Source organism: Ctenopharyngodon idella, chromosome 3 (assembly GCF_019924925.1).
Source record: "Ctenopharyngodon idella isolate HZGC_01 chromosome 3, HZGC01, whole genome shotgun sequence".
In the NCBI taxonomy this organism is placed as follows: domain Eukaryota; kingdom Metazoa; phylum Chordata; class Actinopteri; order Cypriniformes; family Xenocyprididae; genus Ctenopharyngodon; species Ctenopharyngodon idella.
The window spans coordinates 32,955,328-32,982,687 of record NC_067222.1 but is presented as its reverse complement, the minus strand read 5'-3'; the positions used below and the strand labels follow the sequence as shown (position 1 = coordinate 32,982,687).

Genomic DNA, 27,360 nt, shown 5'->3' with positions numbered 1-27,360 from the left:
TTCTCATGCAAGGAATGGTCTTTCAAAAAACTAAGATTCATAAATGTGTGATTTTATTATTGTGTTACTATAGAGAGCCAAATATTTCATTGAGAATGTTTAACAGAAGAAAGCAAGAATGTAAGAATGTAAACTGGTGACTATCGGTCGGTAATGTTGTATTATGCATGTATCCACAAGATGACGCTAGCGCTCCAAATTAATCTACACAACGGCCATAGTGCGCAGCTAACATAAGCCAAGGCAGTGAATATTCTACAGCTCAAAATTATAAAACTATAAAGGTTCAAATCACACAATGTAACTGCTATTTCTCTGTGGGACACAGTGCATATGTCGGCCATTTTAAATAAATTAATAGGATAGGATTTCTTGCGACACTACGCACATATTTCTCATATAAGACATATCAAGATGACCAAGCAATAAACTTTCTAGCGGTTGTACCCTAAACCAAAGGCTAAGAGACAATAGGTGAGTGTGACACATTCATAAATGCATGTGCTACCTAGAATTCCATTTTGGGGAGGGCCTGAGAACTGCACGAGACGAGTCCGCGCGCGAGATCTCCGCTCGCTGCTGCTGCTGTCGCACATGGCACGCGGGTGTGCGGAATACAGGTAAATCCTTTAAGAAGCGGCGATGACAGTCATGACTATGCTACCGAGGAGTAAACTTACAAGGATATTGATAAAATGTTGGCGTTCCAAGAGAAAAAAAAAACACGCATATCTTCTCAGAAGAAACTTATATGCTGGCTTTAGTGAAGAATGCATCTTTATTCCATTCCTTTGACAGCAATCGGAACCAGAACTGGACCGCACGATCGACAAACTTTTTGAGTGTCAGTACGTGCGATTATGACCGTGGACATAAATCAAACACAGGCTGGGTTGATACAACGCTCAAACAGTGGAAGTCCAGCCGAGGTAAATTAATTTGCTGTAGTTAATTGTTGGTAACAAAATACATCAATATATGTGCGTCTTCATCGATGATGAATTTTAAATTTAGACGGATATTGTGATGTTTTGGTTTAAGTCAATATGATTTATAGTAGTGTATGAATGAAACAGGCCTGGCAAAGCACATTAAAATACAGTTTTGTTAAATTGTGTAGTTTTAAGGCTATCAATAATAAAATTAAAGAAACAACAATAATGATTGTATAATAATAAACTGTGTATATTTGAGGTTAAAGACATTAATGTGTTAGAGGTTGGGTCTTTGCGGGCAAGGTGAGTAGTTAAATTTACTCTCAACTGGCCTACAAAGTCCCAGTTTCTGGCTCATGTAATCATCCTCACTTATTTTTGTCCGAACAGGTACATTATAATACACACATAGATAATAATGAAGAAAAAAATATTTTTTTGGAATATGTTCTGTTGGTGGGATACACTGAAATGGGAAGGAAAGTTTTCAAATCAGACTGTTTTGCTTTTAAGTAATGGAATACTAATTAGAATACAATACTTTTGAGTATTATGTATGTAATTAGAATTATAGTACATAATTAAGTAGCTAAAATAATTATCCAAAATAGTTTGCTCAAGGTGTTCCATAAATGATTCCCCATTTAGTATCCCACTGTTGGAAGTTCAGAACTTAAGATAATTTATGTTTGGATCTATTTGTCAAAAGCTTCCTATTGCCATTGCTTAAATAGTTTTGTGGCTCATTTTTGACTGAGCTCATTGTTATTGTCTATTTTAGTGTGATTTGTTTCACTAGCACACTTATTGGACAGTCAAGTTGGAATTTGAACATTAAATTCACAAACATTTCCGTGGCTCATAACTGTAATATTGAAAGGACCCTCACGCTGTCTAATGGGCATGTTTGTAATGCATGTATAAACACAGAAATACCAATCCGAATAGGAAAGAATCCCGCTCCGAAATGCACTGAACTCATTCACCTCTCTCCGCTACCCACTTAAATCCCAAAGCAAACCCCTTTTTTTATAAGGGCAATTTATAAACCCCTGGCATGCATGCTTGAGGGGAGGAGGGAGGCTAAAATTCCCCTCTCTCTCTTCTTAATTTAAACTTTTCACTTGTTGGACGGCTGACAAACAGGGTCTTGCTCGCTTCCAGCCGTCAGAAGCAAGGGAGCGATACAGCAGCCCCATGTCTATGCTTCCCCAGGGGAGGGAACGGGTGTCCAGCTCTCACCAACACCCAGCCGCTGGATTGAAAGCCGGCTCCGTCCTGTTGAAATGTGAGTCTAGGAAGAGGACCCAAAAGGCAGCAAGAAAAATGAGGGACTTTTAGGGGCAGCTGTGTTTTATTAACCCAGTCATAATGCCCCTAAAAATCCTTATTGCTCTTGCAATTTTCAGCGTCCCTGCGTGGACAGACATGACCTAGCAGGGCTTCAATGCACATATACACGCTCTAATATAACAGCAGAACAGAGAATAAGAAAGCCTTCTTGTGTAATACTTTTCAGACTATCCTATTTCAAATGCTGGCTCCTAATTTAGCAATTTAGGTCTTTGCGACACAGTCAAAGAATTGTCAAAAGATGTTGTGTTACTCAATGCAAAACACAGTATATGTGGTTTATGTTAACGAGTGGTTTAGACAGTAAATACACCCTTTCCTTTGATTAATGCAAAGCAATGTACGTTTTCTCTTTCAAACCATCATAGAGCTCTTTTCAAAGACGTGACTTCATTATGCTCTGAATCTGACTGCTTTTTGTCAAGCCCACTAGTCAATGTAAGCCTTGTAAACACCAAATGAAGTCCCCCGGCTTGGGGTTATGTCTTTTTAGAGTTTGGAGACCTCTAAGACAAAGTTGTGTTGTCACTGAGCACATTTATTCTCCCAAAACTCTCTAGTAAATCGTTCATTTTCTCTGGACGTGATTGTGTTACACTGTAGGCTTTCTTTGCTTGAGCTTGGCCATGCTTCATTCTATCTTATTATAATGTCACATGGAAATCACACTGACAAACTCAATAAACGATCTGTATCGTCTCATTTTGGTGAGGGGCAGGTAATAGCCAACACAGCGGCAGAGAGAAAAAGTGACTCAGCTCCTAGAGGATGCATGCGTTCGAAGGGTGTAAGCCTGTGGAATCTCGAGCTGCTCTTTGAGATCGCCTGATGTCCCACACGTCTCATTTGCACTTCACTATTATCACAGCATGTTGGAAACGGTGCATTTCCCTTCGCTGAGAGCAGAAGATTATTTGGGCCAGGACGTCCCTGTGCAAAAATTAGCCAAAGAGAAAAGCATGGCCATTAAAGACCAAAGCGATATTTAAAACACTTTACATACTGAAATATATATTAAATACTATGTACAATATATTATCTACCATTTCAAAAGTTTGGGGTCAGTATGTTTTTAAGAAACTAATAATTTTATATAAACATTTGATATTAATTTTATCAAAAGTGACAGTAAAGACATTTATAATGTTACAAAAGATTTCTATTCATCAAAGAATGCTGAAAAACTGCAGCACCACAGTTTACAACATTGATAATGTTTCTTGAGCATTAAATCATCATATTAGAATGATTTCTGAAGGATCATGTGACACTGAAGACTGGAGTAATGACTGATGAAAAAAAACAACAAAAAAAACCAAACAAACATTTTATTTCAGCTAGCTGCCAAGGCGGGTTTATGGGCGTGTTCACACTTGTAGTTCAGTTCTCTTGGTTCTTTTAGTCTGGACCAAAAAAAGAAAACAATACATTTAGTCCTGGTTTGCTTAACATTCATACTGTCATTTTTAACACCAACTTAAACATACAAAACAAACAAAAGGCTTTTATGACGTATATTTTGCGACAAAACTTGTCGAACATCCAAAACAATGCTGTGTGCTGGGCTAAATGCTCTCGCTGTATGTGCGTACCAGGGGAATTCCCTCCAAAGAGGCAAGGAAGGCAGTGCCTCCTCAAAAATAATAGCCTGAGAAAACAATCCATATTACAAAAGCAATGCAAATATTACAAAATGTGACATTAAAAAGTGTATAAATCACTAGTTATTCTAAAGTATCACTGTTTAACAGCGACACCAGCAGGTAAAGTAACAGCGGGACGGTGCATCTTATGTGCCTCCCCTGAGCCCATTGACTTTTAACAGACCCCTAAAATGTGCGGTGGGTTTAGTGGGGGGTAATTGAGAATGAATGGGGGGGAAAAAATCACGTGTGAGTAGGCAAAATTTAGCTTTGACATCATAGGAAAAAATTTCATTTTAAAATATATTTATAAAGAAAATAGTTATTTTAAATTGTAATAATATTTCACAATAGTACTATATTTTTGATCAAATAAACGCAGCCTTGGTGAGCAGAAGAGAAAAATTTATTTCAAAAACATTACAAAATCTTACTGATCCCAAACTTTTGAACGATGGTGAACATTCAGCTCTTTTCTTGGAAATATTTTTTATCAATTGATTTAAAATGTTAAGCAAATGAATTGCATTAATTAATCAATACCAATATTTGCTGGGGATAAAAAACCCAAATGAAGATAATTCAAAGACATTATTGTAGCAGACAAATAAAGAATTGAATGTCATTACAAAAAGTGGCTTTAAAAGTATGTTTTTCCATATCATTATATAGCACAATATAAGTTCATAGCAATCCATTTGTTTAATTGGTTGGTTATGTTCTGTACGCAGGCAGACCGATGGCTTTGTTGCGTTGTGTCTCGCATTATGAGCAAAAGAAAAAGACAGAAACAACTAATACAAAAACAAATGGATATGTAACAAAAACTGATACTGCACTAGAAAGAATCAAAGATCACACACATTTGAATAACAGTGTGTGCAAACGGATGATTTTCAACTGAGTTTTGATACTTTATACAATAGGAGTGTAATGGGCTGCAGAGTTCAGAAAAATGACCTGCTTAAACAGTTTAATGAGTAAGAGAGTTAAAAGGGAGTTGCTGTAATCTAGGTGTGAGGTCATAAAAGCATGGATAACAATTTCAGCATCTTTAAAGCTAAGTGAAGGACAAATAAAGGTTTGGAGGTGCAGATGAGAAGGCTTGATGAAGTGCTTGATATGGGCTTGAGTGAGGAGTCAAAAATCACACCCAGGTTACATACAGCATGTGAAAGCCTCACTTGAACATCACAGATATCTAAGCAGAGGTCAGAGAAGAAAGAGATTTGTGGCCAGCTAGCAGGATTTCTGTTCTGTCATTGTTTAATTTGAGAGAAATGGAGGCCATCCACTCACTCATTTAGGTCATGGATACTTGTTATTAAAGCTGATGTTGATTCGAACATCTCCATTGAGTATCACACATTGTGATCTACTTCTGTGACTGTAGTATGTGATGTTAATTAATCTCACAGGAAAGTGATGACATGCATGTGGCTTTATGATGCACCCAAACTCTGAGTTCACACACACATATGAATCACACTCACTTTTTACAAACATCCATGCATAATAACGACGAGTGAAAACATGTTGAGCGATCCCAATGCTCATGAATAGTGTGTGTTTGTGTGTGCTTCAGCAGCTGTGTGTTGTTGAGGAGTGAGGAGGCAGTGGTCTGTGACTGGGTGGGGAAGAGTACTAGAAGGCGGTGAGAAATGAAAGGTGACACAGATGTGGTGACTCAGCACAGACACACCTCCTAAGCCATACTGACTCACAATCACATTAAGGAATTTGTTTATCTGGAAACCATTTAGGTATTAATGCTTCACAGTTCGTTCACATTCTGCTTTGTTGCATTTGTTTAATTAATTTAGTCAATTGTTATTACTAATTACTCATAATAATAATTTTATGTGGTGCTGATGTGATTATATATATCATATACTTAGGCTACCGTTTTCATGAATAAAAATGAGATTTAAAAAAAGGCGTTTCCAAGGCGAGTTTATGGGTGTGTTCACACTTTGTAGTTCGGTTCTCTTGGTTCTTTTAGTCCAGACCAAAAGAAGAAAATAATACATTTAGTCCTGGTTTGCTTAGCATTCACACTATCATTTTTAACACCAACTTAAACATACAAAACAAACAAAAAAGGCTTTTATGACGTATATTTTGCGACGGAACTTGTCGAACATCTAAAACAATGCTGCGTGCTGGGCTAAATGCTCTCGCTGTATGTGCGTACCAGGAGCATTCCCTCCAAGGAGTCAAGGGAGGCAGTGCCTCCTCAAAAAATAGCATGAGAAAATAATCCATATTACAAAAGCAAAGCAAATTTTACAAAATGTGACATTAAAAAGTGGATAAATCACTAGTTTTAACCGCGACACCAGCAGGTAAAGTAACAACGAGACGCTGCATCTTATGTGCCTCCCCTGAGCCCAATGACTTTTAACAGACCCCCTAAAGTGTGTGGTGGGTTTAGTGGGGGGTAATTGAGAATGAATGGGGGGAAAATCACATGTGAGGAGGCAATGCCTCCATCACCCTATGATTGGTTATGATTGGATATGATTGGTTCACGCGATAAATCCCGCCTCTTGTTTTTATGCATGTTCCGTGTTCGCGAATCAGTCTGAGCGGACAAAATGATTGCATTAATGTGAAGACTAATTAAAAAGTAAACAAACAGATCAGCCACTTAGATATCGCCACTTTATATCACGACAAAGTCAAACTTGAAATGGCCAGAAAACTTGATTACTGTTGGGGGGTTTTAGTGAGCAATCAGCTTGATGGAATTAAAGGTAAAAACTTCGTCAGTGTTTACCAATCTTGATGAGTGATGATCTGAAAATAAGTTGATTATTTAAAAAAAAAGAGTTGAACATCAGTTCACAAATAAATATATTGTTTAAATTGTTACTGCCTTTAGTTATTATTTTGGAATAAATGTAAAAATGCTTAAAACGCTAACTTGATGAAATTTACACTTGGTTTTAATAAATAGAACATTAATTATGTTGTTAATGTAAAAATACAAAATAGAATGGTAATTGGTTTCTTTTTCTTTCTTTTTTTTTTTTTTTTGATGTAATGTTTATTTAACCAGGAAAATGTAACAACATTAAGTGTAACATGGACGTGAATTTACATTTGATTTATTAAAAAATTATATTTAAAAAACAACTGTGAGGACTTTGCCTCCTCATTTCAGAACACCACTGTACGCCACTGGTGCGTAAATATGATGGTAGCCAATATGATGGAGCTGAAAACTTTTGAAGAGTTTATAAAAAGAGTAAAGGAGTCAAAACAGCGGCAGGAATCCCTCCATCACACACATGGTCTTCGAACCACACCACAGTTCATTTGGAAGTGGACCGAGACCCATCTTTTCAGGCCTCTGGGTCCGCTTGTTTGGTGCGCACCAGCGTTCGGATGCTAGCGTGCTAACAGAGGAATGACACTAGGGTTCGTTTTAATCGAATGTGTGAACTCACCCTAAGTTGTTAGTTTAAATTTAAGTATTAATAACTGAAACTAAATAAAATAAAACAAACTCATAAAAATGTATATAAACTATATGGCAATAAAAAAAAAAAAAAAATAGAATAACTATATATATACACACACACACATGCACACATTTTTTTAAAGCTGCTCTTTGCTATACAACAGAAATTCTTGGTGATCATATACATATACAAGAAAAAGTTGTTATAAAAGTTGTTTTTTTGGTCTTTGGTCATGTCTTTTCTTGCCTATTGAGCACTGAATGAGCCAGGATTTTTACAGAACACATGCAATTCAATTCAGCCTCTCAGTTGTTCAAAGTGCTGTTGTTTCTGGTGCCTGCAGATGCACAGTGTTGTTTTCTTCTCCGCAGCAGGAAGAGGCCTCAGGCCTGCAGGCACCATTCAGCTCCAACTGAGTAAACTACATAAAAGCCCTAACCACAAACAAAGTACTTCTTTTCAAGTTTTCATTTACATACAGTAGTAGTTTCAACCGGGTGTAATTCTCAAATTGTTGGCTATCTATCTATCTATCTATCTATCTATATATATTATATTATATTTATATAGTGTGCATGCGTACGGGTGTATACATATATATTCCTAGAAGCATAATTAATGCTAAGCAAACGTAACCAAGATACACAGACTCTACTAAAGCCTCTGCTGGATGGAATAAGGAGATGGAATGCCAGAATAAATCATACACCTCGTGATTAAAATGATTCGCAAACATGCCCTGTGGTCTGTTAGAGCTCTGCCAGAACTTTATGTGAACAGTGAAAGATCTGCCAGGAGAAACGAAAGATCCTATCAAATATAAGAAACAAGATGAGTAGAGGTGAAGAAATCTGCTTTTGTTAAAGTGAAAAGAGAGAGAGAGAGACGGCAGTGATGAGATATGAGTTAGAAACAGAAAGCAGAAGTAGAAAGATGTAATGAAAAAAAAAAGTGATGTGCTAAAAACAGATATATCATATATATGATACATGAACAACTGAAGTCCTATTGTGAACATGATACAAATTACACATTCAGACTTACCCAGCCAGCGGTCTTCAGCCTTGTGGTGTGCTCTACCACCAAATTTATTTTTAGTTTAAGGCAAACAATTTTCTCTGTATTCCCTCCTAGCATGTCTGTCAAGGCATAAAAAATAGTCTTTTAAAGAAACAGACAAACATCTTTTATTCGAATTACATGCTTAATGTGGACTTATATAGTCTGTCATCTGGCATAAATATGTTCTATGATATCTGGACTCCACTTGCAAGTTATTTACCATCTGTCAAGCAGATAGAGAGTGTTTCTGAAGAGCGTCTGCTCAATCACACAGTTTGTCTTTCATAAAAGTGTCAAGATGAAATCAAATAAGTTTATGAAGTTGGTAAGTGATTGTGACACAGTGTGGTTGAATTTATGCACAAATTGGACCTCTTGTTCATAAAAGGGAAATGTATGAATTTAAATTTGCCAAACTTTTTATCCACCCTATAATTCTACGGCATGCGTTTCTCTGGGTATAGGCCTTTTAGCAATGGTGTAAATGATCAAAAATGGACAAAACAACTTCCTGAGAACTGGACTTTTTCAAATCCCTAATGTGGTAAAGACTTGGGCCTGTAACAATCTGAATGATATGCAATATGAGCAGTCATAAACACACTGGAGAGTAAGAACCAACTGTGTGGTAAAGTCAGTCTATTGCCAATCCATCTTGGCAGCCAAAAGCGTTTTCATATCCCAGACAGGAGTGGCCAAATATAAATTCCTTTTGTAAGATAGATCCAATAACTTTCTTTTCTTAAAAAAAAGAAAAGAAAATATTTTCAGTCATTTTAAATACTAATAAGTTAAATTAATTACATGGAATTATTGTATATTAAAGGGTTAGTTCACCCAAAAATGAAAATTCTGTCATTAATTACTCACCCTCATGTCGTTCCACACACGTAAGACCTTCGTTCATCTTTGGAACACAAATTAAGATATTTTTGTTGAAATCCGATGGCTCCGTGAGGCCTGCATAGTCAGATTCATAACGCTCCGAAGCTTCCTGAAGCAGTGTTTTGAAATCGGCCATCACTATATAAGTCGTTATTTTGTTGTCGTCGCTTTATAATATTAATATTGAACCACTGTACTCACATGAACGGATTTAAATATGTTTTTAGTACATTAATGGATCTTGAGAGAGGAAATGTCGTTGCTGGCTATGGAGGCCTCACTGAGCCATCGGATTTCAACAAAAATATCTTAATTTGTGTTCCGAAGATTAAAGAAGGTCTTACAGGTGTGGAACGCCATGAGGGTGAGTAATAAATGACAGAATTTTCATTTTTGGGTGAACTAACCCTTTAACATTTTCATAAATGTATATAAAAACATTTTTTTGTTTTTCTATTGTCTATAAAGCTGCACTGGAACAAGGCATATTGTGAAAAGTGCTATACAAATAAAATTGAATTTAATTATTTGGAAAATTATATTGGGTAACACTTTCGATGGTCCAACATTCACTATAACTATATAAGTAACTCTCTAAGAGTATTAGTATACAGTCTGCTTAATATCTGCTAAAACTCTATTTTGATGGTCTCCCAACAGACATTTTACTAACTATAAGTAACTTTGCAACTACATTTCAACTTATTCGGTAACACTTTACAATAAGATTTCATTAGTTAACATTAGTTAACTACTTTAGTTAACATGAACTAAGAATGAACAATACTTCTACAGCATTTACTAATCTTAGTTAATGTTAATTTCCACATTTACTAATACATCATTAACATCAAATGTTATATTTGTTAACATTAGTTAATGCACTGTGAACTAACATGAACAATCAACGGACAGCTCGATTTTTTTTTTTAACTAACATTAACAAAGATTAATAAATACTGCAACAAAAATGTATTGCTCATTGTTAATGTAAAGTTAATACATTAACAAATGTTAACAAATGAGACCTAATTGTAAATTGTCACCACTTATTCAACTAATCCGAATCCTAAAGGTGATGATACACGGGGCAACTTTTTGAGAAAGGTGGCCCCGAAAGATGTTGCTTGGGCACTTTCCCATTGAGAATGGGCAACAAATTTCTATCTGGATATCCAGAGAGATATTTGTTGTCCATTCTCAATGTGAAAGTGCCTGCAACAACATCACTAGGCAAAAATTGCCCAGCAACATTGCTCAAAAAGCCCTGTGTATCATCACCTTAACACCCAACCCTAACAGTCTACTAATACTCCAGTGACTGCTAGTTGACATGTATTTGCAAAGTTACTTATATATATAGAATGTCTAAAGTGGACCATGGAAATAAAGTGTAACCTTATATTGGTTAAAAAAAAATTGGCTTGACTAAAAAACCATCTGCTTTTATGCATAACACTTAAAATGAGTGTAGCTTGACAGCTGATGTGCAGAGAAAAGAAGACACATAAATCAAGAAAGTCTCCATTATCTTAAACATTGTGTGAACTACCCATTATGACTTAAGTTTTTTTGTGAAAAGTTAGTCATCTTTTGACCACAATAGTGTCATTTGTCAAGATAAAGCACTTTTTAATGAAACATTGCTAAATGCCCTGAATGTAAATGTAAGTTATAATTACATTAACAAATTAATCATTATTAACCCCATAATGGGAATTTCCTAATTTCAGCTGTTTTTCTGGTGTTATTCCACAATAAACTGTAAATGGCACCACAGCACACTGAAATTTGGACTGAATGTTTTTGTTTGCTGATATCTTTTGGATTTGCTGAGACAGTCTCACGCATAAATATTTATTTCAGAATCAGCGAATCTTAACAGACAGGTGCGTTACATTTGTTTAATCTGAGGCAGATGTTTTATCATTAAACCCTCTGACGAGACTACGAAAGTTGTGCTATTTGCTGAGTAGTGTCTGTTTTGTTTTGGTTTTTGTTTTAAAAAATTCCTTCTAAATTATTTATTTATAAAATGTATTTAAACTTTTGGTAACACTTTACAATAAGGTTATTAGTTAACATGAACTAATAATGAACTGCACTTATACAGCATTTCTTAATCATTGTTAATATTAATTTCAACATTTACTAATACATTATTAAAATCTTGTTACCATTAGTTAATGCACTGTGAACTAACATGAACAAACAATGAACAACTGTATTTTCATTAACTAACATTAACGAAGATTTGTAAATACAGTAACAAATGTATTGCTCATGGTTAGTTCATGTTAGTTAATACATTAACTAATGTTTAACTAATGAACCTTATTGTAAAGTGTTACCAAAATTTCATTTAAAAAGTCATGATCCTTCACTTTCTTAAAGTTAACAAATATGTTTCCCTCATTGCATTGAATGATGCTTGTACTAAAAGCCAAACAATATGCCCTTTCACTGCTTGAATCAGTGCCAGAAAGGTTTAACTTGCTTAGAGATTTTAAAAATACAAGGATCACTCTGTTCATCTTTTTTACAATGCTTAAACCAAGTATAAATGGATTTTTTTTTTTTCTCTCCATCAAAACCATGCTCTTCCACATTTGGCAGAGAATTACTGTTCCATGTAGTTCACTCAGCGCTCCAGCATACACAACCGACAGCTCCAAAATAAGAGGGGCAAAATAAAGGGGCCGTTTACCCTTCCTCAACATCATGTTTAATGAGCTTAGCCTAGTGGTAAACAGTATTTTTCTTAAAAAAACAACAACAACAACAACAACAACACTTCTCTAGTGTGTACAGCAAGTGCTCTTACTTTTGCTAGAAACAATGTCCATTTTTTGGTATGCATTTGTGAACTACAGGCCACAGACAGATGGAGTGTTGACATATGTTGACACTTAGCATGAGCTAGACTGTTTTAAAAGCCTTTTTGGTTCACAAAAAGCATTCATTTTGCAGTCACTGTGTACATTAGCATGTCACAAACGTGTTTTATTTACACATGTGTGGTAAATAGCATACTTTTAATATTAAGATAATGTTTATAAGAACTCACATTCTCAAGCCAAACAAAATAAGGACAATGCCACTTAGCTTGAGGATGATCTCAATAATCAATAATAAACATCTTAAAAGAACAATGTCATTTATGTCATTTGAAAAAAATGTGAATATTATTTAACAAATTAGTATTAATGGAGCAACATATTTGTTGTGTTCTTGCTTCACCAGAGCTGCCTAGTGAAAGTGTTGATTAATTTTTGGCAAGTGTGGTCACAGACTGTAACCAATTACCAAAGTGAAAGGCAGTATTCAACCTTAAATAACCCTAAGAAACAAAACACACTTTTGCTTGAGCAGGCCGAATGAGTGAATTAACCACTGCCTTGACCCACTTGTGCTGAATGCTCTTTGAATGAGTACATCAGGGGAGTTGACATCTTTGTTGCAGGAAGATAAAGAGGGGCATCAGTGCCCAAATTTAGCCCATTGTGGGCCAGGCCAGCTAGACTGGTAGAAATTGATGATGCTAAACGGACTAAATGAGAGCTCCAGACCGCACAGCACATCTACTGCGCACAGGTGCAGAGGACGGACAACAGTATTTGTTAACCTTTGATAATGTTAGTTATTTGAAATTACTAACATTCATGTTAGTTCACAGTGCATTAACTATGTTAAAGGGTTAGTTCACCCAAAAATGAAAATTATGTCATTTATTACTCACCCTCATGTTGTTCCACACCTTCGTTCATCTTCAAAACACAAATTAAGATATTTTTGATGAAATTATCTTGCCTCAATCTTGACAGCAAGATAATTAACACTTTCAGATGCCCAGAAAGCTACTAAAGACACATTTAAAACAGTTCATGTGACTACAGTGGTTCAACCTTAATGTTATGAAGCAACGAGAAAACAAAATAATGACTTTATTCAACAATATCTAGTGATGGGCGATTTCAAAACACTGCTTCGTGAAGCTTCGAAGCTTTACGAATCTTCTGTTTCAAATCAGTGGTTCGGATCGTGTATCAAACTTCCAAAGTCACATGAGTTCAGTAAACGAGGCTTCTTACGTCATAAGTGTTTCGAAACGTTTCGAAATGTCAATGGTTCACCACTGGGGGGCGTGACTTTGGCAGTTTGATACAAGCTCCGAACCACTGATTCGAAACAAAAGATTCGTAAAGCTTCGAAGCTTCATGAAGCAGTGTTTTGAAATCGCCCATCACTAGATATTGTTGAATAAAGTCGTTATTTTGTTTTCTCGTTGCTTCATAACATTAAGGTTGAACCACTTTAGTCACATGCACTGTTTTGGGTGAACTAACCCTTTAACAGATAAAACTTTTGATTTTAATAATGTATTAGTAAATGTAAAAGTTAACATTAATAATAAATGCTGTAGAAGTATTGTTCATTGTTAGTTCATGTTAACTAATGTAGTTAAATATTATTAACTAATGAAATCTTATTGTAAAGTGTTTTTAAAACTGATTTTTTAATGTTTTTAAAAGAAGTCTCTTATGCTCATCAAGGCTGCATTTATTTGATCAAAAATACAGTAAAACAGTGATATTGTTAAGGAATATTGTTAAGTTAACATGTTAAGCATGTTAAGGAAACAATACTGTTCCAAAGTTCAGGTCAGAAAGTTTTTGGGTTTTTTTAAGAAATTAATATTTTTATTCAACATGAATTGCGTTAAATTGATCAAAAGGGACAGTAAATACATTAATAATGTTACAAAAGATTTATTTTTTAAACTTTCCATTCATCAAAGAGTCCTGAAAAATAAAATGTATCACCATTTCCACAAAAATATTAAGCAGCACAACTGTTTTTAACATTGATAATGATAAAAAAATGTTCTTAATGAAAAGTATTTCTATGTCCTAATAGGAAAATATATATTTTTTTATGTAGTTTAAAGGGATAGTCAACCCAAAAATGAACTTTCTGTCATTATTTATGTCATCATTATATATTATATATTATATGTATTCCAAACCTTTTTTTTTCTGTGGAACATAAAAAAGTTATTTTGAACATGTTTCACATGTTCTTTTCCAAATAATGAAAATCAGTGGAGTCCAAATGGAGACCTCATTCACTTTTAATAAATGGACAATTAACATTTTCGAAAATATCTTCTTTTGTGTTTTACAGAAGAAAGCAAGTCATACAGGTTTGGATCGACATGAATGTGTGTGTAAATGATGAAAGAATTTTAATTTTTTGGGGGGTGAACTATCCCTTTAATTGAGACAGAGGATGTTTTTGATGAAGAGGGTGGCTTAATATAGCCAGGTATTCTCAGCATCTCTCACTCCTTTCCAACAGCCCAGCGATTTGACCCACAGGATTAACAAGTCAGTGTTTATGACAGAGGCCACGGAGGAAACCCACACACACACACACATTATCCTGAGCCTGTTGCTTGTGTGAAATTCAACCCATGACTCTCTAATGGAAGTTAACATCAGCATTCTAAGTTGACATGTGCTGTCAGATGCCAAAATTGTGATGACCTTAATTAGCAGTTAGTTAATTTGCAATTTAAGACCGGGTATGTTTTGTAATAGATGCGTAATAAACCCTAATGAATACATCAGCTGTTATGCAGTTAGTTTACTTCTATTTAAAGTTCCTTAGCGGAGTAATTTTCTAAATATGCGATGGACGCACTGGTAAGGTGTGAATTTCCTGACGCTAATATAAGACACAGATGAGCGGCTACTTCTGCCAGGGCAAAACAACACACAGAAATGCACAAATGGCTTGATAGAGAGCCGGGTACATTCTTATGCCATGCCCTACACCCGCAACCACGTCGTTTTCTGACAATCCATCACCACTGTGCGAGCCAAGGGCTAAATGAAAACCAAAAATGCCATACCTGCAGAAAGCTGAGCCAGCTAACATATGGGTGTCAGTTTGCTCATGTCGTGTAGGAGCATTTTACGAGGTGATGTTAATGGGATACAGAAACGAGGTCCTTCTTCTGCACACTTCATCTCAGTGTATGTCATCCCTCAGGCCTCCTGAACCTGCGCTGAGGTCAGAAACAGGAGAACTAGATAGATTATCCAGACCAGATACAAGTTGTTCACACACACTGAGAAACAGAATGCACTTTAAAGGTCACACATCCTGTGGATTCATGTACTGGATAATATAAAAGCACATACCAGATGTTAATTTCTATTCAAAAATGTTTCCAATGTCTTCTATTGCTCTCTCACAAATGTGTATAAATGTTAAAGATAATAATAGAAGTATTTCTGGTATTCATTTTAACTCCAGCACTTACACCCACATGGGGACAACAAGTCACATGCTTGCTCATTTCCACCAGAAGCAACAAGTCAGGATATCAACTTCCTATTGAACTCACAATGGTTTGGAATCAATCTCATAAATTTCAATAAAAGCCAATCTTTGAAGCTGCATAGTTATTCTGTCTTCTTTTTTACAAATAGAACTGATTCAATGACTGTAGTCACCCTGTTATTCAAAATTAATCACTATGGCAGTTTGTTTTAGCCTATCCTGATAAAATATCATGATGAATTTTTAATGAATGTAATTTCAATCCACAGAAACATATGTCAGGTACGAAACTGCCCAGAAACACATGCATTAATCTATGGCAGCGGTCAACAACCCCTCTTCTCTTTTTATAAGAAATTTATACTTTTATTCAACAAGGATGTATTAAATTGATCAAAAGTTACAGTAAATACATTAATAATGTTACTAAAGAATTATATCAAATAAAAGTTGTTCTTTTAAACTTCTGTTCATCTATGAAAAATAAAACGTATTATAATTTCCACAAAAATATTAAGCAGCACAACTGTTTCCAACATTGATAATAATAAGAAATGTTTCTTGAGCAGTAAATCAGCATATTATTATGATTTCTGAAGGATCATGTGACACTGAAGACTGGAGTAATGATGCTAAAAACCTTTATGTCACAGGAATAAATTACATTTTAAAATATATTCAAATAGAAAACAGTCATTTTACTACATTTTTTTTACTGTATGACTACTGTTTTTACAGTATTTTTGATCAAATAAATGCAGCCTTGGTAATTATATATATATATAGCTTTTCAAATATTAGTAAATAAAAACCCGTAAAAAGAAATAAAAATCTTTCTCATAAAGTTGGTAAAAAACAAAACAAAAAAAAAAAACAGAAATGTTTGAATGATATAGTGTACATTGTCATATTGTCATAGACAGGGCCATTAGTACTGTGTAAAAAATCACTGAACTACAGCTACAAAAATATATATGTAATAATATCTGGTAAATATTTACTTGTATTGCGCTGCATATTATTTACACATAAAAAAATTTATACATCCGTCTGAGGTGAATAAATGATAAAGCCAAAGTCTGTCAAAATGATCACAGTTATGGAAGTGCTACAAATAATTGCAAATTATGTTTGCAATATTCAGATTTTTCTTTATTTGAAATGCACTGAATTGTAGCGAATAACTATAAACATGGTGCTTGTGTAAAGCTAAAGAGTTTGGTGAACAGTGGGCCAAGAGCTGGAGTCTGTTTGTCAGTCACTAAGCTGCAGGGAGACGAGGGGAAAGCGCATGGGCGGTGGGTTGACACACCCTGGATCAGCGGCCTTGCATTACTCACGGGAATGCTGAGAGGCTCTGCTGCTTCAACCTCTGCTCTCCAATCAGGGAGGAGAAATGGGCATGGCCTGACCCAACAGCTGACAAACACACACACAGATACACAATAGCACACAGATGCAGAGAGACGTATTGCTTTAACACAAACACAGACGCACGTGCACACCAGCCATATAACATCATCAATACCAGCGCACGCTGTAAAAACGCCAAATACTCTGTATCACAGGCGTAGTACTCAAAATAGACATTATTAAATTATCAGAATGGTGAAAAAACAACGGTTGTGTTTAGACTTCCAGCACTGAAGACAAAACTTGTTAATACATAATCAACAATGAATGTTCACATTTAAAATCTGTATCAGACGTTTTCATTTAGAGTGTTTCCTGTCTTTTGTGCAGCACTTATCTGCATTAGGCCTGAGAGGAGCATTTCTACAGGCCACCATGCATTAATGAAGCCGTCCTGGCCCTGCTTTAAAGAGAGACCATTAATACTCTGTTAAGATTACATTCCAGTGATGATTTAAGGAGGAGCGGGAGACTGTGCAGCGTTGCTGCACTCTGGAGGTTTTCATGGATGGAGGAGTCATATAGAAAGAGAGGGCCAGGTCTCTCCAAAAACATTTCAAACAGAGAGGCGTCTGGATGAGCAGAACAAAAGCCACGAGGAGTAAAATGAGACCAGTGAAATGGATGATAACCCACTTCTCTCCAAGGTGGATGTGAAACACGGTTCCAAAATGTGGCTCAAAAGACTGTGACTACTAGTGAAAATTCTAATGACAAATTATATTATCAGTATGACAATTTGAGTAAAACATTGAAAATTAACACAAGTTTCCAAATGTCTTAAGTATTTGGTTTGTCTTCTTTTGTTTTAAAATCACGATGAAACACTAAGTCACGGCAGATCTTTTCTTCTGTACTGTGACATACATCCAAGTGAATAAGACTAAAAATGTATGGCTGGGACTTAGTTCTGCCAATCGGTTGATGTTTGGAGGATTGGCTGAATGTGAGCTTGCAGTAAGATAGATGCAGGGTTTAAAGGGGCCCTGTTATGCCCCTTTTCACAAGATGTAATAAGTGTCTCTGGTGTCCCCAGAATGTGTCTGAAGTTTCAGCTCAAAATACCCCACAGATAATTTATTATAGCTTGTCAAATTTGCCCTTATTTGGGTGTGAGCAAAAACATGCCTTTTTTTGTGTGTATGTCCCTTTAAATGCAAATCAGCTGCTGCTCCCGGCCCCCTTTCCAGAAGAGGGCGGAGCTTTAAAAGCTTGTGCTTCGGTTGCTCAACAACAACAAAGCTGGAGAATCTCACGCAGCCAAAATGAGGATTGTCAGTAACGGTGTTCAGCCTTACATTGTTCAAACTGGAGTCAGACACTGATGGAGAGACTCAGGAAGAAGTTACAAATTTTAGAATGCAACTGGATGTTTCTAAACGGTTAGTGGATAAATTTATGTAGTTGCAAATTCAGCATTGAATGTACCCTCGTTTGTGAAGCAGTCAAGCATTAAATGACGGCATGGCAACAACACCTCTTCCTCTATTCTAAAGCAGCCCAACGTGGCCTCACCCCCTTTGTTGCATGTTCTCGGGGGCAGGGTTAGTGAGGTCACTAACCCGGGAAGAATCGTGTTGTAGTCTCTACCAGCCGTTTGTTGTAGTCCTTAAACAGCGAATTCTGTATAAGAAAATATCTCCCTTTGCATTGAACTTCGAGCGTCGTAACTTTGCAGATGTTGTTTATACTCTAACAGCAACATTACACACTAACTAAAGTTAAAAAACAAAATCAAGGACCCCTTTAAGTGGACTAAATGACTGGAGAAGTCTGGCATGTTACCAGAGAGAAGACTGCCATTTCAGCAGAGATCAAGTTATGAAATTGACTAAAAATTTGCATTTAAAAAATAGACAGGATAGGGTGAATTTCCATCTCATGGTAACTTTGATGACAACAGCACTCCTGCTGCATGAACTCCACAAGTTTGTGTGAAACATGATCATAATCTCCAACAAGATCCAAAGAGTACCTTAAGCTTAAGTGGAAGAACATCTGAACGTCTGTACAAAGAGTCACATGATTAATGTAACTAATTTACTTCAGTAGTGAAATATTGCATAATCTTACATAATTCTTTTTTATTTACATCATAGCATTTCTTTGTTCTTATGATGTAAATGCTATGAATGATGATGATGATGACTTTTTTTTTTTAAATACTAAAACTTTCCGTTTATTTCCAGGTTACATTTTAAATCCAGATTTTCAGTGTTCTTATAGACATTGGGGCAGTGTTGTTTTAGTATTATTTATATTCTATTAAAGACAGCATTTAGGCTATTAATATTTCGAATTGGCTTAGTTTTAGTAATTTTGTTATGTGCTTGTCATTTTAGTTTTAGATTTTTAGTTTTTTTTATTATTATTATTTATTTAGTTCCCAAAGCATTCATTCAGTGTTTAAGTTTATCATAATATATATATATTTAATTTTTTTTTTTTATTATTTATTTTTTTTTTTTTAACCAAGGAAAACAGCACTGCTTTTGGACCCTTGTGTACAAACTAACTAAAGGTTGTGCTGATGCTATCCTGATGGCGGGATATGTACAAGCATGAGGGAAGAACGCACACCCTCACACTCAATTTCACCCTTTTAGAGGGGATTACGATGTATACTCTAATTATTTACATCCTCATCTAGTATATATTACAGTGATGGAGAACAGGCTGATTTAACGAGACATGATGCTTTGGGAGGTCAGGCCTGAGGCACGGAGCTCCGGTATAAATCAACAGGGCTATCAGCAACAAAGGACAAAAACTATGCCTCCATATGTGCTAGAGATAAATTACAACTCTGACATATCAAGTTAAACTAACAGGAAGTTCTTCTGAAGGCAAACGAGGCTGTTGAGTTTCAGGTTCATCCCCACACCTAGGCCTATATAAAACTATATGCGTGATATTGCTTTTTATACAACAGTTAAAACAAAAAATAAAGTTAATATTAAGTAACTTACATTTTAGACACAATATTGCCAGTTACATTGTCTATTTTTGCTTTGCCAGCGAACAGAGATCCAAACGAAGTCAATGCAGAATCAACTCGAGCGACGCGTTTCCCAGCAACACCTTGCTAAATGAATCCGAGTGTTTGAACGAATCGATTCAATGACTCACTCATTAAGAAAGTCACTTGTCGCCATCTACTGGAGTACACGGACAAGTGGAGAGATACAAACCTGAAATTGAACAATCCCTGTGCTTTTGGACTAATCTGGGGTGAGTTTCCCAAAAGATCGTTAGCCAACTCGGGCACCTTCGGGAAACGCACCTCTGGCCTTCAAGTCGAGTCGGAAATATTTCTCGTATATCTTGTATATTTCTCGTATAGTCTTTCTCTTATACTCTTATTTACAATTGAGAAAACAGGGCATTTTTATTCAATGATACAAGAACAAGAAGTATTGAAAATAGCCACATTATTTACAACATTAATGCTGCCAAAAAAAATAAATAAATAAATAAGTAAAAAAAAAATAATAGGGTAATATCAGGCAAATTGGGCCATCAGGTAAAATGGGCCATTTAAGTTTTAAGTGTCTTATCTCTTTAAAAGTTAACAGCCAATGACTGCAAAGAATTTCAAACTGTTGCCATAACAGGGGCATGTTCAAGCTCAAACCGGTGCGCAACGTTTTGCTATGGTTTCCGGGTTGAATGACATGTTTCCTGGAGACGGTGTGCAACGGGTTTGAGATACGTTTTCTCTTGTTTGGTGGGTGTGTCAGAAATGTAAGCCCAATCAGCGACAACATGTATATAAACCACGCGGTATTAAAGAGACAGCTAGCACAATGGGTATGAATGTAACATAAAAATACATATTTATATATTTTGCTATTGTATTGTGAAGTGACACTTTCACACTTTGATTATATAATGGTAAATATTACAATATCATAGCACAACAATAGTGATCATCAATAATGATAAGCAATAAAAATAATAAGATCATATAGATCATAACACAGTCTCGGAGGTAAGAAGTGGATTATCCTTTACCTGAAATGTTTGTCTTTTCATCCTGAAATGCGAGGCAAATGTTGGATCACAATAATTAAAAGTTTCCACAAATCCCTTCACTTGATTGGGGTGTTCTCTTTTATTCTGGACGGCAAGGACAGTGACTGTAACATCGAGCGTATTTTGCAGTATTAAACACGTATTTATACCGATTTAATCAGGCTCCGAAAATTCTTCAAAAAGAGCACAAAGAATGGCCTTCTCGGCTGCCATAGTTGCAACGCTTGCGTCATCACAACAGGGTGTTCAACTACCGTTTCCGTTTAAAAAACGTTTTGCAACGTTTTGTCGGGGCCGAACGTAGCCCAGTACTTTAGCAAATTTAGAAAATATTTTTATTGGTCTGAGGTCGGTAAGGGGGGCGGGGCAATGCCTCATTTTGAGACCGCGCCAGAAAAAAGCAAGGCGAGTGGCCTGACTTAGCAAATCTTACTTCTCAAAAATAAGGTTGATAAATCAATAAAAAACAAATGGATATTTAGAAATAATGATTCATGACCTATGTCTTGATGGCCTCTGTGAGATAAAATGCTGATATTTTGCTAAATAATCCATATTTTTATTTAAATATGTTAGACACTGAAAACAGTGTTTTTGTTACTGTTGTGAATAGTTAGTTATTTTGAAAAGTTAGGCTATTTAATTTTCTGCTGTTTTTTCGTAAGCAATAAGGCACAGCCTTTCCGTCATTGAGTTTAGTGCAGTAATTTGTTTTCTGTCATGATTGTGAAAAATGTCACCATTGTATGTCATTAATGCTGCATCGATAATGGCGATAGTAACTCATCGTTCTGAGAGAAAACGGGACAGTGAAAAACGTTTTTTCACCTTTTCTACATGTAAAAACACCAAGGGAAGCAGGTCGAGGAGATGACGAGAAGACGCCGGATGGCAAATCTTTTAGTAATGGCACTGATTAAACCCACTGCTTATCACTCAATAAAAGAATCAAATTACTAGGTGTTTTTGAAAGTTTTGATTTTGTTTGGTTTAATAATCAACCTTATTACCTTTTGCAAGTCTGACTCTCACTCCGCTCGTGAATTAGAAGAACTTGAAGGGGGACATTCAAATGCATAACAAGAAAAACACTTAATGTGGCTTAATGCACCGAGACAAACACAAATTCTGTACATATCATACTGTGTGGAAATACGCATATGAGCCCAAAATATGAACGCAACACCTTTATATGTTAAGCGGTTTCCTCTCATGTAAAGAAAATGCTTAATGTGGCTTAATGCACTTAGACTGATATTAAAGAGACCAAATTCTGTTTACTAATAAAGCACATATGTGCAGAAAAATGGATGAGACCAAAATATAAACTTTCAGTATCACCTAAAATGCATAAGCCATTTTAAGCATTTTCTTCATAACGGTTTTATTAAGGTAAGAAATTGCTTAATGTGTAATTAAATTAAGTAATTGATATTCTGGGCTCATATGCACATCTTTTAATATAAGTACACTAAGCCAGCGTTTTTAAAATGTCCCCTTGCAGGGAGCCACTACTAAACTGTTCACAAGCTCCTAGGGTTTTGATTTTTGTTGTCATTTGTTGAAATAAATATAAAAATACAGTGTGTTCGTGTCCGTCTGTCTGCTGAATTTGACCCATAATCTCTGATTCTCCTCTGTGGAAAAGGAAAAGGAGAATATTTACAATGACAGCAGTTGTAGGCCTACTCAATATGCTCGTTTAAGCATCATTTAAACGTTTCCAACAAATAAATGAATCGACTTTTCTCAGCGTGTTGAACACAGATTTATTTGGATATTCATATGATGGCTGAAGCAGCAGCGAGCGTCCAGTGTGCGACACGATAAACAGATCAACATTGTAAATGAAATTCTACAAAACTTCAGTGAAAAAAAAAAATAAAATAAATAAAATGATCATGCGATGCGATAAAATAGCTTCCATTCCCTGCAAACGATACCATTAAAAATGTGAATGTTCCACTTAATGGCAGAAACAAAACAAAAGGTAAGCAAGTATCCGTATTAATTTCAGTGCAAGTAATGGGGGGCGATCCTGTCAAAATGGCGGCGCCGCCCCAGCATGCAACGAGGCATGACGTCGGTTCATATTCTCTATTAGATGGCGGCAAAGACTGTCTTTATGAGTGTGTCAGTCAGTAGCGAAGACTTTTACATTGAAAAGACTGAATTGTTGTGAACACGGAACAAGACGCAACTGACAAATGCTTTGACTAGCGCTGTCAGTCACGGGAAAACCCCTTAACTGTTAAAAGGACGAGATAATACATCGGACATTTAAACAGATTTTTTTGTTATGAACATCGGACCGACCTGAAGGAAAAATCTAAATCTGAATGCAGGTAATAAACTCGATCACTCGATCTCTTTCTCACAATACTCTTCTACATAATACAGTAAGCTTCAATGAACAATATCAATTGAGAACAAACAGTTTACGTTGCTAAGAGTGGTTGCTAAGGGTGTTGTGTAGTGATACACAGAACCATTGGGTGAAGCGGTCATAGCCGTGTTTTATCGTGAATAAAACACAGTTATTGACCAATCAGAATCGAGGACAGGAACTAACCATTTTATAAAATAATATAAGACATAAAGGGCTTATAGACAACAAATATAAAGTTAATCGCTCACCTTTCATGGTTTGTTTTATGCAAAAATCAAAAACATAAAACAAAAACACTTTTATACCTAGCATAACCAAGTGATAGAAATGAAAATTATAATAATATAATAATTATATTTTAATAAAATAATAAATAATAAAGATAATAAAGAATGGTGGAGGTAAGAGCAAGCACAGCCAATCTGATTTGATTGTTTCTGTAAAGCATAAGTTTCTTGATATCAACTGCATGTTTGAATTACTGCTGTGGTGATATTTAGAACAACATGTTTGTGTGAGATTGCTTAATAAAATACTCCATTTATATATTATACATCAAACATGTATGTTGTTCAAAGGCTGTAAATGCCATTAGAAGAAACTTATTCATCACTGGTGGTTGCACACAGACAAACTCGTGTGGGAAATCCATAGCCTAGTCAGTAAGAGACAATGGCCTTAAATCACGATGATGAAACACTCAGGCAATGCCAAGCTCAGAGCCAGTGTTAACATTGGACTTATGTAGTTAAGCCACAGTGTCTGCAGGTTTCACTGTCAGACAAATACTCATATTACCCTGACCCAAACTCCCATATATACCTATAAGCGAGCTTAATGAGTCCTCCTCCCACTCATAGTAACACATACACAAACACCAGAACCTACAGAACAAATTTTAAGATGGCTAACATGCAGTAGACATTTTTGTCTATCAAAATTACATCATTAGCACACACAGTGGTCCTGTGGTTTTGAAATCCATGATAAATGTCTTGGATGTCTCTAGTATGATGAAGGCAGAGGGTTCGCACCTTCCCGACAAACAACTCTCCAACCTGTCATATGCCCAGCACAGGAGACATAGAGGAAGAGATGTTTACTCGATGATGTCCTGGAAAACATCTGTTCTCTGCTGACCAGAAGTTACAACAAGAGCTCTTGAACCCAGACACAGGAGGATGGGCGGGGTGTTGGGTTTTTTAACGAAGATGACAAGGTCTTCAGGTCTGACTCACTCATTTCCTCATATCATTAGGAATACCAGTAACACCACTCAAAAGTCCCATTGTGAGCTGTCCTAGAATGAAAGGAGCCATGGTACAGTGATATTACAGAGCCTCAGCTCTCCCAATAGGACACAAGTCCAGCCTGCAGCATGTATTAATTCCATTCCAATTCTCTCTCTCCAATATATTTCATGTTACTTTAAAACATTTCCACCTAATTCAACTTAAAAACTTAAAGTCCCCCTGAAATCAAAATGTAAGTTTTTTAGCTTTTAGTATGAATATGTTAGCCTTAAGGATATGAATAAGCTGGTGTGTTCCAAAACAATGACAAAAGTCGCATTTAGGAGATCTAAGCATTCAAAACTTACAGTCTCTCGCTTCCGCTAAAATGGATCATGGATTTTCATGACATCACCGTGCACTTCAGCTTCTCATCAAATCTTCTGTCCAATCAAAAGCTCTCTAGAATCTTAAGTCCTGCCCCTCCTACACTATAAACAGACACTGAAGCTGTGGCTGAAATCGGTCATTTGTTCACACATTTACAAGTTTCTGCATGGTGAATGGCACATAGTGCACTATATAGAGGATAGGGAACGATCCAGTGTAAATATGAACCGCTGCAGCGCGAGCATCCAGTCCAGAGACCACAGAGCGGATCATATGTTTGATTCGGCGCAGACCACAAAGCGTATTGGACCCATTTGAATTCTGCACAGAATGCTACAGAAGAGATTAGGAGGAGAAACGGTTAGAAATTAGAAGGAAACCAAAGCTTTACCGAGCTCAGCGGCTCTGGCCGAGCTGTAATATAAATGAAATGCTATTGGCTATTTTAAAAAAGGGGCGGGGCTGTTCGATAAATCGCCTTGTCTTCCTGTTTCAGTTTAAATTACCCCTGCGTTCCATTCAGAAGGGCTCATACCTATGCCCTAATCCCTTCAAAGGGTTTACCCTCCGGAGTGAGAGCTTCAAATGGATGAAGTGTGTAGGGGTCAAAAAAACTCTTTTTTTTGGAACGCAGTTCTGCATCATCTTAGGAGGTGCTTTCGTCGCGCATTTTGTACGCTGGTTGTCGATTGTAGGTAGACTGTGCAAGCTGCGCCTTTTAACAATAGTTTATTTATTTATTTATTAATTTATTTATTTTTGGTTTATTGCACCATATTGTATATTGTGTCTATGTATTTGAAACATGTGAATGGACTGATAAAGGTATGCTATAAAGTATTTTTGTACAATGTTGTTTTTACCATAATAATATACCAAATCTAACTCGTATAAATATTACAGTAATATAGAAAAATACTATACATACATTTATAGGTAAAATCGAACACCTGTACCCATTCTGTGATGCCAAACAACTTCCCTGTGCAAAGGATCATGGGGGCCCGAAGTGTCCATCAGTTGTACCCTTCGAAATCCTTCATTCCGAAGGGCCCTTCGAAGTGGCCAGTTTTGAGCACTTCGGTTTGGAACGACCCTTCAATATGGCGGCCATGATTGATTGGGCGATATATCCCGTTTGAAATGCACCGTTAGTCAACACATTCAGTAATGCTGTGCTTTCCAAGACACTTCAGTGGGCCTTTAAGTTTAGATGTTGCCTTATTCAAATATAATCAAATTGAACAAAAGTCATTTCAACTATTTTTTAAATCATGCCCAGCTGAATCTTGTATAACTTAAAAAAATGAAGCTGAAATTAGTTGAATATGACTTCCTTCATGAAAGATTGTTTCTGCATTCAGAGATTGTCCTGGTTTTTTTTAGGAAGCAGCTCAAATCCAGAGTCAACAATCTATTTACACTGACATTATTCTTCTTTTCAAGACTATAAGCCTCAGCATTTTTTCAACACCAAACATTTGCTCTTCTCATACAAAACTCATACCTGAGTGTGGTCAGTAAAATTACTTTTAAATAGTTTTTCCCACCAAGGCTGGTTAGTATGACCAAGTAAGTCTCAGCTGGTATAGATAAAAAGTAAAAATTTAACTTTCTCCATAGCCATTCAAGTATTGTGTTATAGTCGATTTTTGGTGGGATTGTTAAAGTGTAAAACTGGCTTATCTGTGCAAGTTGAGCCATTGTTATTAATGGAAATGCTAACAGATAGCTCTCTCAAAGTATCACAAACCTCTTTGGTTTCCACCTGGACCCACATAAGGTTGCTCCAGGTACACTGTCTACTATGCATGACTGAATTTGCTATGCATATTAATCTGATTAAATGCTTTAGATTGAATAAATAGCTTTCAGCTCGTTTGGGGTCATGATATGTGTCAGAAGATATTCAAGAGCCACTTAGGTGAGAAGACACACTGGTAAGTCATCGCTCAGGCATCAATGCCATCTCAGGAGACGTCCAGAACCGTGTGATCTTCTTAGGCTTGGTGGCAGTAGATGAGCTAGATGAACAGGAATGCCAGGGCTAACACGACCCACATGGCTACACACACAGCTCTCTCAAAGCTTGGCACTCTCACCAGGCAGGACCGGCACAGTTGCCCAGCAACAGTTTAAGTCTGCTCCCTATTGGTGGGTTTGGCAAAGCCAGAACACAGAAAATTTCTCAACACTGCAATCTGTTTT

At 36.2% G+C, this 27,360-nt stretch overlaps 3 long non-coding RNA genes across 3 annotated transcripts; 2 read left to right on the top strand and 1 right to left on the bottom strand.

The window, feature by feature from the left end:
- The first annotated feature begins 5 nt into the window (after window positions 1-5).
- LOC127509608 (uncharacterized) lies at window positions 6-4,568 on the top strand. The gene is made up of 3 exons (XR_007929285.1): window positions 6-620; window positions 799-929; window positions 3,007-4,568. It is a non-coding gene; the product is annotated as an uncharacterized LOC127509608 (long non-coding RNA).
- Window positions 3,079-17,395, bottom strand: LOC127509609 (uncharacterized). The gene is made up of 3 exons (XR_007929286.1): window positions 15,260-17,395; window positions 8,443-8,537; window positions 3,079-3,218 (listed from the first exon to the last, which is right to left on the bottom strand). It is a non-coding gene; the product is annotated as an uncharacterized LOC127509609 (long non-coding RNA).
- Window positions 9,436-15,810, top strand: LOC127509610 (uncharacterized). The gene is made up of 2 exons (XR_007929287.1): window positions 9,436-9,709; window positions 14,704-15,810. It is a non-coding gene; the product is annotated as an uncharacterized LOC127509610 (long non-coding RNA).
- Window positions 17,396-27,360: the final 9,965 nt, after the last annotated feature.